The sequence below is a fragment of the Pinus tabuliformis genome, chromosome X (assembly GCF_031772625.1).
Source record: "Pinus tabuliformis cultivar Carrire ecotype Pingquan chromosome X, CPIR1, whole genome shotgun sequence".
Taxonomy (NCBI): Eukaryota; Viridiplantae; Streptophyta; class Pinopsida; order Pinales; family Pinaceae; genus Pinus; species Pinus tabuliformis.
The window spans coordinates 405,550,641-405,565,402 of NC_142308.1; the positions used below are offsets into that span (position 1 = coordinate 405,550,641).

At 35.5% G+C, this 14,762-nt stretch overlaps 1 pseudogene across 1 annotated transcript; it reads right to left on the bottom strand.

The window, feature by feature from the left end:
- Positions 1-4,642: 4,642 nt before the first annotated feature.
- Positions 4,643-13,338, bottom strand: LOC149140226 (chorismate mutase 1, chloroplastic-like; annotated as a pseudogene). Its single transcript, XR_016264082.1, has 6 exons — positions 12,800-13,338; positions 12,472-12,693; positions 6,080-6,166; positions 5,839-5,982; positions 5,531-5,623; positions 4,643-5,324 (listed from the first exon to the last, which is right to left on the bottom strand). The product of XR_016264082.1 is annotated as a chorismate mutase 1, chloroplastic-like (transcript).
- Positions 13,339-14,762: the final 1,424 nt, after the last annotated feature.

Here is a 14,762-nt window from a genome sequence, read left to right on the forward strand (position 1 = left end):
GGTTGTGTACAACTGCGATGTGGTGTTTAGAGAGGTGAAATATGTTATTAAACATGAATTCCTACCAAAGGAACATGAGAAGATAGAGTTTGAGCTAAAGGAGGAGGAATCAGACTCTATAACAGAAGATGAATCAAAAGATGAAGAGCCACAAACTTCAGCTGTGAGAAGATCAATTCGAGAAAGAAGGCATCCAGAAAGGTATAGTCCATCTGCTTTCTGTTCAAATTTTGTTTTATTTATTACTAATGATGATCCTAGAATTGTAAGGGTAGCAGTAGATTCAGAGGATGGTAAACTATAAAAAGAGGCCATGGTTGATGAAATGACATCTTTGCATAAAAATGAGGCTTGGGATTTAGTGGAGTTGTCAGTGGGAAGGAAACCCATTGGCAGCAAATGGGTGTTTAAGAAGAAGATGAATGCAGAAGGCAAGGTGGAGAAATACAAAGCTCGGTTGGTAGCAAAAAGTTATTCCCGAGTTTCGGGAATTGATTTTGGTGATATTTTTTCTCCTGTTACCAAGGTAGCTTCTATTAAATTACTTATATCTATTGTTGCTGCTTTTGATTTTGAGGTAGAACAGATGGATGTGAAGACAACATTTCTTCATGGAGACCTGGAAGAAGAGATCTACATGAAGCAACTTGAAGGCTTTGCAGTGAAGGGTAATAAATAACTGGTATGCAAGTTAAAAAAGTCTCTGTATGGGTTAAAACAGTCACCAAGGATGTGGTATTAGAGATTTGATACATATATACGGGGACTTGGCTTCTCCAGAAGCAACGCAGATCACTGTGTGTATTTTAAATTAATTGGCGGCTATGCTATTTATTTGGCCTTGTATGTGGACGATATGTTGTTGATTGGAAATAACAAAGAAAGTATCTAGGAATTGAAGACCCAATTGTCCTCCAAATTCGACATGAAAGATCTTAGTGCTGCAAACTATATTTTGGGCATGGAAATTAAACAAGATCGAGCAAAAATGAAGCTCTAGTTAAACCAGAGGAAGTATGTCAAGACAATATTACAGAGGTTTAATGTGCAAGATAGTTAATCGATGAAGGTTCCTATTCATGTCGGTGTAAAGTTATCTATCGAACAGTGTCCCAAGACACAAGAAGAGGAAGATGACATGTCTCGTGTTCCATATGCAAGTGCAGTCGGTAGCATGATGTATGTAATGGTCTGTACTAGACCAGACATTGCACATGCAGTGGTAGTATTGAACAGATTTATGTCAAAACCAATGAAGGAGCATTGGACAACAGTGATGCGTGTTTTTAGGTATTTGCATGGCACTAGTGATTATGGTCTGTGCTACCAAGGAAGACCAGGATTAGATAGAGGTTTGGACATCCATGAATTTGTTGACGCGGACTGGGCTTGAGATCTAGATCAGAGAAGATCTACAGGTGGTCATGTATTTAACTTGTTTGGAGGTGCAGCGAGTTGGATGAGCAAGAGACAGTCTATAGTGGCACTTTCAACTACAGAAGCAAAATACATGGCAGCCACTCATGCAAGAAAGGAAGCAGTTTGGTTGTAGAGTTTGTGTTCAAGTATGAGGTTGGTACAACGAGTTATAAGGATAAACTGTGACAACTAAAGTGCAATTTTCTTGGCAAATAACCTTATTTATCATTCAAAGACAAAGAACATTGATGTTCAGTGTCACTTTGTGAGGGATACGGTTGAGCACAAAAAGATGTTGGTAAAGGTGGACACTTTGAAGAATGTTGCAGATGCATTGACAAAGTCTATGAGCACTGAGAAGTTTTCTTGGTGTAAAAAAACAATGGGCGTTGCAGGGCTGGAACAATGACTAAGCTCTCCTGTGGCCCCCCGTGGAAAGAAAACAACAAGTGGGAGAATGTTGGGTGTGTGCTATATTCTTTCCACAAATATCCCCACATGTGGGGGGGTCACAAGGGGGACGACAACCCCCCCTATTCATTGTGTCGGGCGCAACAAGAGAGTCATAGGGGTTTTGGACCCTATATTAGGTTGGCAGACCTACCTTCGTTTTGTGCATATTTTTTCGCACATGGTTTTGGGCATGATGGTTTTCTGCCCATGATATTTTGTAGATCCGATCAAGGGAACTATGGTTATGTTCTAATCAAAGGTTAACGGATTGGGGTTTATGGATGCTTCGACATGTATATATATGTATTGTAACATTGAAAGAAATATAATGAAAAATCAATCTGGTAGTCCCGATTTTGGGATCCACGGAAAAATCTTTGTATCTTTGTTTTATGTTTTATGCTCTAGCCATTATTTATTTTTTGTTTTTAGAATTCGTATGCAGGTAATTTCTATACGAGGTTAAAACCTACAAATCTCTACAACTCCAATTTGGGTAGGACTCTTGAATCTTCCCCTGCATCTTTGGAATCTCCCATCATTAACTTCTATTGGAAAGGCAATAGGGAAATTTTATTGTCGTAATTCAGAAACTGAGAATTTTTTTAAAAAATCTAACAACACTAGAGTATGTGTGGGTTCAAATGCTTGATTATTAAAATGTTTCATTTTGATGCTGAGTGTGTTATGAAACAAGGCAAGTAATAAAAAATTGCCCCAAGCGATTTCATAATAATAACGTCCAAAAAAGTAGTCGAAGACCCAAATGGTGGGAAGGAGCTTAAAGTGAACATTATACGATATTCAAGGAAGAAGAGACCTTGAATAAGGAAGAAACAAAAAATACCCAGGAAGAAGTTATTGTAAAAAAGGATTTACCAGAGGAAACAAAAATCAGTTAGGAAGAAGTGCCTATCAACGAGGTTCCTTCGAACCTAGTGACAAAGGAAGCCCATATTCAACAATCCCTTATGAATGTTGGAACCTCTAGATTCTCAGAAAACTAAGCGGGAAAATCATCTTCTTAGGTTGATCAGGCAGATGAAGAAGAACCTACTAAAAGAGACAAAGATCACTCTCAAACAGGGGACTCTTCAGATTTCACTGAAAATACGGGTTGGATCCAGTTTAGGAAAAAGGCCAAAAATATATCGCCAAGGAAAATGAGAAGTCAGTGAAAATTAAACCGCCAAACAATTATAAATAGAACATAATATATTTGGATTTTGAGAATATTTTAGAAAATCTTTAGTTGAAAAGAGACTAAAATTTTTGTAATATGGTGTTCTTGCTTGAGGGTTTGGATTGAGAATTTCAAATCCACAAGAGATATGAATCCCAGATCTCCTTTTATATATATATATATATATATATATATCCACTTAAAAAGTTATCAAACACTTATTTTATTATTTAATATTTACAAATATATATTTGCTAATACTTTTATTTATACATATTTTTAATATAAATTTATTGAAAAATTAATTACAAACCGAATAACTTTATACTTTGATTCAACTCCATAATTAAACTTATTTTGAATTTACATTTTTCCAATTTACAACACAGAAAGCTTCTGGCATATAATTTAAATAAAGTATGATATGAGAAAAACCACAAATAAAAAGTTGTAATGCAGTTTGAAAAAGAAAATATGCAAAATTTTATTGTTCTTCCTCCAGTCCATTGTATTCCTTTAAAAAATAAATAATTTTTTGTATTCCTTTAAAAAATAAATAATTTTTTAATAAAAGTTTTGATGTACTAAGTTTAAAGTTTTAGTTTATTAATTATTTAATATTTAATAAATTCTACTAGGGAAGATTACGCATATTAATCTAATTTAATAAGTTAATTAAGGATAAAAGAATATGAATATACTAAACAACACATTTCAAGAACTTTTTGTATAAAACTTCCATAATTATAAAAAAAAAAAAAGGAAAGAACATTACAAAAATCAATAATATATATACTCATCATTTGATAGGTAAACTACTTCCCCTTGCCCAACAAAATGTACTGGTCAATGTAAAAGGTCAAGTTTGGAGATGATATAAGAATGCTAACCAATATCATTTTTACTTTTACATCATAAATTTATACAATAAACATGTAAAACAATTCATCAATTCCTTAATAAACATACCTTTGTTACTAATAAATAGCCCAGACTTATCAAACTTGGTCAGATTTATCAGTCTATTGAAACTCGCTAATCACTCCCAGTTTGAATTTCATGAAAACATATCGGTTTTATTAAATCAAGTCAATCAACCAAAGCAAATCAAAATAATTAAGTTCAATCAATTTTGCCAATGAATTTGCAGCTGCATCTACATGTTTCATGTTACAAATTCAATCAAAATTTCCAATAAATTTGCTACATCATGTTTCATGTTACAATCTGCCAATTATTTTTCTTCTTAGATTTTGTAATCTAAAAGGCTATCTGAATATATTGCTGTTTTAAAAAAGTGATAATGAATATGCTGGAAAATATTAACAAAATGTACAATATTTAAACACACCAGGAGAAATAAACATTTCAAGTAATAACATTGTATCATATGATGGTAAACATATAAAAGTGGCAAGTAATTACAGAACCATCTGCTATCATCTTCTACATTGTCAAGGGCCCTGAGTTATAAACATTGAACTATCAAGTAGGCACTACATTTATAGTTTCATTTACTTATTTAAGCAAACATATCTCTATTTTGATGTCTAGATCATGGATCTGTCATGGGATGGAATTCTGTAATTACATCAAACTTTGAATATCATATATATGTTCTACTGAACTTTGGTCCAGTAATGAGTGGACTCTTAAGCGTCAGCTTGCTAAATTGTTTCCGAAGCCGAGTCATTTGACTATTACAATAGGAGAAAATATGCCTTAGCTTTTCTGCAATGGCATGTTTTTTTTTTATTTAACTTAAGTATCTCAAAACCCAAATGCTTTCATCAAAGCATTTCATATCTTGTAGTAAGCATTCAAAATTTTACATATGAAGCAATTCAATTTGCTGACTGCAAAAAACAAATGCATTTGTCCTCTCATGTTTTTGCAGTATTTATTGATTACACCAGAAATTACTGTTTCACCTGGAGATGATTGCAACTCGTATTTATCTTGCAGGTATATCCATGGAAGTTCTATATATGATGCAAAACCTACTGGAAAACATTATAGGACTGGAAATTGATGGCTATTAATCAAGTCGTCGTAGAAGGTACTCTACTTGAACCTTTTTAGTTAAAGGCATAACCCATTGTGCATAAAGACCAGCAATCAAAGAAGGTTGAATTTTGTAGATTGGTGTCACTGCTGCACCATCCAGGTTGACTTCCTGACCATACGTCATTGTTTTGAGCTCCACTCTCCTCTGGACCATTGCCTCCACATTCTCAAAGGTCAATAGATTCATTAGTGCTTCCCTATCCTGCAAAACAGCAGTGATCCACAAGAAATCAGTTCAATTTATCATCTATTAGGGTTGGATGGAAAACATTGCCACACAGTAGTAAAAATCAGGAGGTGATTAAATAAGGTGGTTCCAACATAATTGACTGCCCATCAATGCCCAAGAAGCATGCAAGAATGCAGAATTAATACCAGAAATCTTTAGGCATAAATTATAATGCAGACCTGTGCTCGGATTGCAGGCTCGTATTCTTTCGAGGAGTCTCGGAATTTTGCTTCAGCTACAAACTTTCCATAATGGATCCTTCTAGAGATGGCCTGCCAATGAGAAACAATGAGAAATAATAGTCTAGATGATGCTTTTAGAAGTCTATATCAAACTGGTCCTCTGGAATTTATCCTACAACTAGGAGTGATAAGCACACTACTTTGTTTTTTTAGATAAGTTATATTTTAGATGAGAAAGTGCACCACTAACTAAACCAAGACTCAATCCCAGGCTATCTGATATCCGAAAGGACTGCTGGCCAAACCTGCAAACAGGCGACATCACATACAGCTGTAGATCCATAGTTTCCATCATCACCCATGGCTGCAATTCGTGGAAGTAATTCAACGAAGTACATAGTCCAAATCTCCTTATTTATGTTGATATTGGAAGCGGCAGGGTGCAGCACCTGTAATAGCAGATAGCGTTGCCCTTTTAAACTTGAAGGAGCTTTAAGAATAAGGAATGTATAACGAGGCAAATAAATAGGCATCCCCAAAACTAACCTGTGGATAATGTAAGGGAGGTAGCAAAGGCTCCTGCAGATCCTCAGGGAAGAATGGATGCTCATCTGGGCTTTTATACCTGCCCACCTGCACATTTAACACATTATAGGTCATGATAGTTTCCCTCTATTTGAGAACTTCAAGCTAACAAATATGGAATACTCTAAGAGTCTAGAGCATTACCTGTTCTGAATAACTATGTTAATGGGATTAGAGTTTAGCCTCAGTTAAAAATTCATGTCAAAAAGTAACAATCCTTACCACAGTTAGCTGAAAGTTCTTGAATCCAAAAGCTTCACATTAAATGTTCATATTATTTTTTCTGTTGCTTGAGCCCATTCTCCGTTAAGTGTCAGTTTCTGTCATTTCCTACTTTTAGGAATTATCTACTTTTAGCAGTTCTATTTATTGACTATAGTTGGCTTGTTGACTAATAATTATTGTTCGATGTTGGGCACTAGACTCAGTGCACACACACACACCAGACCTGGTAACAGTCTCATATTAACTAATTAACTGAAACACACTGATGTGCCTAACCAGAAACAAGTTTAGCACAGCGGAACTTATAAAACCAGCAATTAGATCATGCACAGTAACATATTACGCACAAGTTTTGCCCAACCAAAAGTTCTTCGTTAAATTCTTCTCAGAACCTAATCGGGCTCCCTTATTGGGATAATGGCCTTCGAAGAATTACATATACAACAATTACCCTGAATCTGATCCAGTGGATCAAGTCCTAGATCTGTCCTCAATTTGGCTGATTTGGATCTCCTTTGCTGCTCCATGCTCTTTCCTCGGACGTGGCACAACTGAGTATCTCACTCACAGCAAACCTCCAATATTAGTCATGTAGATCTTTTGCTTAAGAGAATCTCTCTCTCTCAATGTCTTCTGCCCCTACACGTCTCTGTGCTCTCTTTGCCAATAACAGACAACAACAGCAAACCTGCAATATTACTCATGTAGATCTTTTGCTTGAGAGAATCTCTCTCTCTCAATGTCTTCTACCCCTACATGTCTCTGTGTTCTCTTTGCCAATAACAGACAACAGGAGGCCCTCTCGGCTCCCTTTGCTGTCAACAGGCACTCTTGGCCCTCTCAGCCCTTCACAAGCTCTCTCCACCCTCTCGGCCTTCTCTTGGTAGAGCTCAAAGGAGCCTCTTGCTTGTCCTCCTAATCTGCAGGCTATGTTGCTCAACCTTAGGAGTCTCTCGCTCCTAATCCTCTACCGCCGTTGGCTCCAGCTCTAAGGCCTACTTGACCCTTCCACTGGTTTGAGGCCTACTTTTCCTTCCACAGGCCACCTTCCATAGGCCCTCTCAGCCCTCCACAGGTCTAAGGCCTACTCCACCTTCTCCTCCACAAGATGCTCTCTTGCCAACTTGGCATAGGCCCTCTTGGCCCTCCACAGGTTTGAGGCCTACTCAGCATTCTCCTCCACAAGATGCTCTCATTACCAACCTGCCACAGGCCCTCTCGACCTTATCAGCCCTCTACAGGTCCTACTCAGCCCTCTCCTCTGCAAGATGCTCTCTCATCGACCACAATGAATTGCTCTACCCTTATACTTTTCCAAAGGGTGCAATAGCATGGGTCCAAATTATGGGTTATCAGAATACCATGGGTCATCAAAATACCATGGCTCTTGGGTGCAAAGCCCCATCACTTAGCCCACTTGCCCCACATGTGAGAATACTCCCGAATCCCAATGCTACCCAAAACATCAACAATTGTTCGCTAGTGAGTTATTTGCATTTAAATAACGAGTTAAGTGCTTGGCATGTGTCTACCTATTCTTAGCACGTGGGGCATATTACTTGAGTAGTTTCACTTTATATTCTTGGACAATTTTGCATGCATGGATCCTTCTCTTAATTTATAAAAAGAGATGGAAGGTGCAACAGAAAACAAATAGTCATTGTAATTATTCTTTCAGAGTTAATAAGAAGACTTACTATTAATCAGAAGTTTTAATTGTATAGATTTCTAGCTGGCTGGTTTTGCTTTGAAGATTTAGTACACTCCATCACTTGCCGAATTGATCCAAAATTCTGAAATGCTGTTTCTACACTCTTGATCTATCTCCTATGCCTTTAGTTCCAAAATCTAACCTTTTGATTGGTGTTTCTTAAAGTTTTCAGTGTCAGCAGTATGGTAAAAACTCAGTGCTGATCTGTAATCATGATTTAGAAAATTTAACATGGTACCGGAGCTGTATTGCTGACAGTCTTCAGTCTAATGAATGGAGAAGGAATTCAACAGTGAGAGGGAGTTAACAATGAAGGATTTCAGCAGGTGTGATCCCGTACAAGATCCAATGGTTAAAGTGATGCCTGAGAAAAGCACAAGGACCTGTGAGAGGTTGAACTACTTTTTATGCTTGTAAAGGGAAAATTGAACCTATGAAAGGTTGCTAAATTTGGCTGAACTGTTTTTGTTTAAATTGTGATTCAATGGATTGTAGGACAGGTGAACTTTGGAATGTTGTGTCTCAGAGAGAGTGACCAATTAGAAATAGCCTCCAATTTCACACCTTGGAAGTGCAGTTTGCAGATGCCTATGACTCTATGAGGATATTGATCTTTAAAGTATGGTCCAGGGAAAAGTTATAGTCTCTACCAATCCTCAACAGTGATCTCCATACAAGAAGAGGGTTGCTAAGGTGAAGATGATTATTTTGGATTCTGTGAAGGACCACCTAATCGCTCACATTGCAGGGAAATCAACAAAGGAAATGTTCAACGCATTGACAACTCTATATCAGAGTGTCAATATTTCCAGGAAGATGCTCTTGAAGAATAAGTGCCAAAAATCAGAGCTTGGTGAGGAAATTCTGCACTATTGGAACTAACCTAAAAACTATAGATTGCTAAAGCAGAAAACACCAATCAAAATTTCTGCTACAAATACTTTAGCCTACAAATCTGTATTTCTTATATATAAAACAACGAGCATACAAATCTGAACAATCAAAACAACATCACTGATTTTCTGTTGATTCTGAAAACAGAAAGCTAAAGTTACAGCTCAAAACTCAAGCTCTTGAACCACTAGTTCTCAATTTGCACGATGTTCTTTTGTGCTTAGATTAACAAAGAATCTCCTTTGTTGAATTTAGGCTTCTGTGATCCATATCAAGATTATTAAGATGGTTTTCGACAATAATCATATCGAAATTCATTTGTCAATGCATTTCGAACCAAAGAATCTCCTTTTTGTCTTAGAGATTACATATATCAAGTGTATAGTTGAGTTTATTGATCACCAATGCATTATAAAAGATTGCAGCCAAGAATCTCCTCAGTTTTTGGACAAAGGAGCGAGTGAAGGAGGCCTTTATAGGCTCCTAGTTGATACCATAAAACATCAGGCCTTAGTGCATATAGTAGCACGCTATGGAACAACTGTCTTGGTCACTTGCACTATGGATCTCTTTCTCACTTTAAAGATATGGTGTAAGGATTGCTGGATTTCAAGATAGGGAAAATCAGTGTGTGCAAAGGATGTGTACTCCGTAAGCATTCTAAGCATTCTTTTCCATCTAGCGAGTAGAGGTCGAAATAGATTCTTGAGTTGATAAACTTCTATGTATGTGGGCCATGTCTTCCTCTTCATTGGAATGTAATCTATATTATGTTTCTTTCATCGATGATTCTTCTCAAAAACCTTGGATTTATTGATGAAAACTGAAGATGAAGTATTTACTGATATCAATGCCTTGGTTGAAAATCAGATAGGGAAGAGGAACAAGGTTCTTTGGTTCACTAATAAAGGAGACTACAATAAGGAGTTTACGATATCATACAACCCAATACAGAATGGGGTTGTTGAACATACCAACATATCTATCATTGAGACAGCAAAGGCCATGATTCATGACAATGGACATGGACTTGTCTAATGTATTTGGGTAGAAACATGCAATATTGTTGTCTACATCTTGAGTTTATGTCCACATAGGATCCTGAAGGACAAAACACTAGAGGATGCTTTACTGGTGAGAAGCCATAGGTATCTCATTTTCGTGTATATAGTTGTGCAGTTTATATTCATGTTCTTGATGAGAAACAGGCTAAATTTGAGCCCTTGACTCCTCGAGTATCAATGGAATCTTTATTGGGTATATTGAAACTTGCAAAGTATAGTAGAGCTACATTCCAGCACAGTGGAAGACAGTGGTGAGCAGGGAAGGCAGCCTCAAGGATACAAGAGCTTCCCATAATGAGGGACGGAAGCAAAAAGCATGTTGTTTCATATTTAGATCTAAAATTAAAAGAGAAGCCAGATTCAGATCTGTCAGATTTGAGCAAATAAAAAGAGACCTCACTACCTTTCAGTTTAGCTAGAAAGACAAGAAGGTTTACCTAGAGATTACAGGTTGCAGATGAACATGTTAGAGCACCAAAATCTACAGTTTGGGTGAGTCAGCCATCAAAGAAGTTTTCTATTTGTGTTGCATTAAAGACCTCTGTTTCGGTGACACAGATTTTAACTTTCCAGTTTTGTTTTGCAGATTTAGTTATATCAGATCCACACTCCATCATTTGCCAGATTGATCTGAAATTCTTGTATGCAGTGTCTACACTTCTGATCTACACTCCTATGATTTTAGTTTTTTAAATTTGGAATTTTTTATTGCTTTTTCTTCATACTTTCATTTTCAGATGCAGTAAAATCTGAGTGTAGATCTGCTAACGTGAATCAGAAAATTTAACAGTTCAAAGTGCTGAAGTGATCATCGCTGTCCCTGATCCTGGACATCAGTCCTTTTGCATGGTCAACGAAGAAGCTCTAAGTGCAAATAGCTTCACACAAACGACTTCTACTACTGAAGGGTCTACCTCTATCTTGTCAATCCTTATAAAATGATGTTAACACTCAAAGCTTTCATATAATGCTCAAAGTGGTTCAAATCTAAAAGATTAGTATTGGTGGCTTTAGATGTTAAGCAGTTGCTCCCCTCCTTCCTGCTCTAAAGATAACATCGCTGAAGCCACCAACATAACATTATCAGGCCTTTGTGTTTTTATTTAGTTTCAGACCACATGCCATTTGCTTCTGACTGCCTTGAAACTTTGTGCCAGGGGCTTTGGATGAGTTTGTCTTTGCAGGCCTTTTGAACTTCAAGTGAGGGCTGTTGGTTTTAAGTGATTTCAAGCTTCGTGTTGATGGCTTCAAATGAACTTGATACTAAGTAATTTCCTTCAGCTGAGTTCTGCATTTGAGGGCCTTTTGGGCTTCATAATACATTTGGGTCTGATCCATTTTGAGCTGTGCGTTAAGGGTTTTAGACATGCTTCATACAGAAGAACTGGGTGTTATTATAAAACTTGTGTGTTTGAAAACATCTTTTTAGCTTCAAAGTGTTGTCCAGCTTGAAGGATCTCATATTCTGCATCTAGGGCTTGGGATGGACTTCATATTAAGAAATTTCTGTGTTAATGTGAGATGTGGGCTAGAGGCCCATTTTGACCTTTACAAAGAAAGCGACTGAGTTTGATAGCATTCCAACTTTCTGCTGAAGGGTGTGCACTCTTATGCAAGCAAAAATACTTCCAGACCTGCATTATACTCTTATGATAAGCACTCTTTCTGACAATCATCCACACACCATTGGGCTTAACTATACCAAACAATGGGAAATATGGATTTGCTAGCTATGCAAAAAATAAGGTTAAAAAACTGAGAACATATATTCCTCCAATGCCCAACCTATAAAAATATTCCTATAAAGTATAACATAACCCATAACTGTGTGAAACATCAATGAGCCAATACCATTATGGATAGAAATTGTCCTCTCTTCAAGGAATGCACAGGCAGATTAATGAGTTTTTACCATTCAACTACATGTTGTGAGTGCCTTTGTTGTAACCTTCTAGGCTGGATGATTTGAAGAGTGCCCTGGATGACAAGGATCACTATGAGCTAAGAAATAAACAGTTAAAATGTGATGAACATAATTTCAAAGTGGTCAGCGCAGACCTCCCCAACAAAACCACGATGAGAGCATAAATAAAACTTATGTTATGGAGGGAGGTTTGTAGGGGTGTAGCATGTCCTACAAATATATTGCTAGATAACGTTGCATTTGAGCCATGAGGTTCCCCATCTCAAAATCAAATTGTAAACTTGTAAGAGGTATTTGTATGGAATCTGGAGCTAGATAAAAAAAAACTTATATACATGGAGGTGCATTAGGTTTGGCGGACCAATATGGTCTAAATTCAAGGTTAAAAAATGACAAATGAAACCTAATCACAGGCTATAAAACCATAGGTTTTTTATTTTCCTCTGAAATCTAACTATATGCATTTTCACTGTTTATATGCACGATAAATGATACCCCAAATGATAAAACACAATCAGAAAAGTCCAGATCATACCTTTGAGTGAAGTTTTTCAGTCTCCTTGAACATGAACTCAACGAGGACCCCACGAAGCCAGGGAATGCGAATTGGGAAGCATCATAAGTGGGGGCATTAAAGCAAAACTGGGCTCTTTCCAGAAGATTGAAGATGATGCTATCCTCTTGTCTAATGAGGGATTCCCTGATAGTATCCAGAGTCAGAGTATCACTCCTATCGAAACGCTCACCCTCCTCATTTCTGCACATATAAGGAAATAAACCGCTTAAGCCAATCAGATAGTTTCAGATTGCAGCAACAGAATTAATGTCAGATTGATCAAAATTATTGAATATATATTACAGACCTGGATGCAGCAGCTGTGGTAAAGGATGGAGAAGGGTGCAGTATTGGGGTAAAGCATGGAAACTTCGTAATAGGCCTGGGAAAGCTCATGGTCCTCAAATGCACAGCAATCCTTTTTGTGGAGTGGAAGGCAGGAACGTGAAAACTTCTTGTTGGTCTTGGTTGGTTTAATAGCAATGCAATGTCCATCAAAGTAAACGAGCAGAAGCCTGGAACAGATCGCGTTCTTTAGACAATCATTGTGGGCCAATTGGTTGAACGATTTTTTCTGATATCAATTTTGACAAATAAGGAGACGCCAAGGTAACCAATATGTAAGCTACAACACAGTGATAAACACTGGTGTAAAGCAAATACTATGCAGAAAGTAGCCCACTTTACAAGCTTTTCAATGGAATTTGGCGTGCAACATGAATGGTTTTGACATTTCTGTGAAAATCTCTATATAAATTACTTTGGGTTCAAGGAAGTGGGTATGTTTATGTTTCACGTTTAGACCTAAGAGTCAGTTACAGTAATGGTATTCCAGACAGCGAATGAGAACAATGCATTGGGAATAGAAAAATGTTTACTACTTTAACCCAACAAGCAAATCGGAAAAAATTGCAATATGAATATGGAGTTGTCTCTGTGCGATTTTTTTTGACTTTTACTCTCTTCTTTCTTTCTTCTTTTACTTTCTTTTTCTTTTTTTTTTTTGCTTTTTTTTAGTGTTACTAAAATTTGTGGAAAAATTTTGAAGTGAAATTTTGATTTTTTTTGGTTTTTTTTTAGTGTTACTAAAATTTGTGGAAAAATTTTGAAGTGAAATTTTGATTTTTGTTATTTAAATAGGGCATTATCAAACTTGTAATTTCAATAAATTTTCACCAGATTTTACTTGTGATTTCAATAAATTCTTGTAAAACGTAGAAAAATTACAAAAAAAACTTAAAAAATCTCATTGAAAGCAATTTGAATAATAAAATAAAAAATAAAAATAATTGAAAAAAATTATTTTTTAATTTTTTTCCACTTATTTTCAAATATTTATATTATTTTTTAACGAATAGATATACATAAGAGTAAAAGTCATCACGTGAAAAAAGGTCCCACATGAGAAAGTCTCTTTATGTACCCATTGTGTGGCTTTATTTATTCTTTGTTCCATAAATGCTTGTAGTAAACCTACCTCTATAAAAGTTTTTCTTTACTTATAACTACTCTATTTTATTATTATAAATATTGATTATTTTTTTGATATTTCTTTTTATTAGAATATTCCTTTTATTCATATTCTAAAAGTTTATACAATTAGAAATGAATTTATAATTATTCTAATCTCTTTTACTAATAATTTCTGGTTAGATTTACACTTATAACTACTCTATTTTATTATTATAAATATTGATTTTTGTTTAATATTTCATTTTATTAGAATAGTTTTTTTATTCCTATTATAAAAATTTATAAGATTAAAAATGAATTTATAATTATTCTAGTCTCTTTTATTGATATTTTAAAAGATTTTTTTAGATTTACAATAAGATTATTATGCTTTGCTTTTTGTTTAATCATGTTTTCTTTTTATTGATATCTTAAAATATTTCGTTAGATTTACAATAAAATAATATGTTTTTTTTTTAATTGTGTTTTTTGAAAAATAATTAAAAAATTTGAAACAAAATTATATATTTGATTGTTTTGTTAAGATTTATTAAAGTTTTATAAAAAAAATTAAATTAATAACTAAATACAACTTTTGAGAAAATGTTTTTGTCATCTCAACAGGAAAGACCCCTATCCTGTAATATGCAAGAAACTAAAGCAAAACTATGAGAGTATCATTCAAAAATAAACAAAGCGTGAGTAACCAATCTACCCTCGAATAAACATAAAAAATTTCCAACTAAGGTTCCTTTATGAGAGATGCACAAACTAGAAATGAAATTTCATTGCTTCTACCTCTACTTCTTGAAATTCAT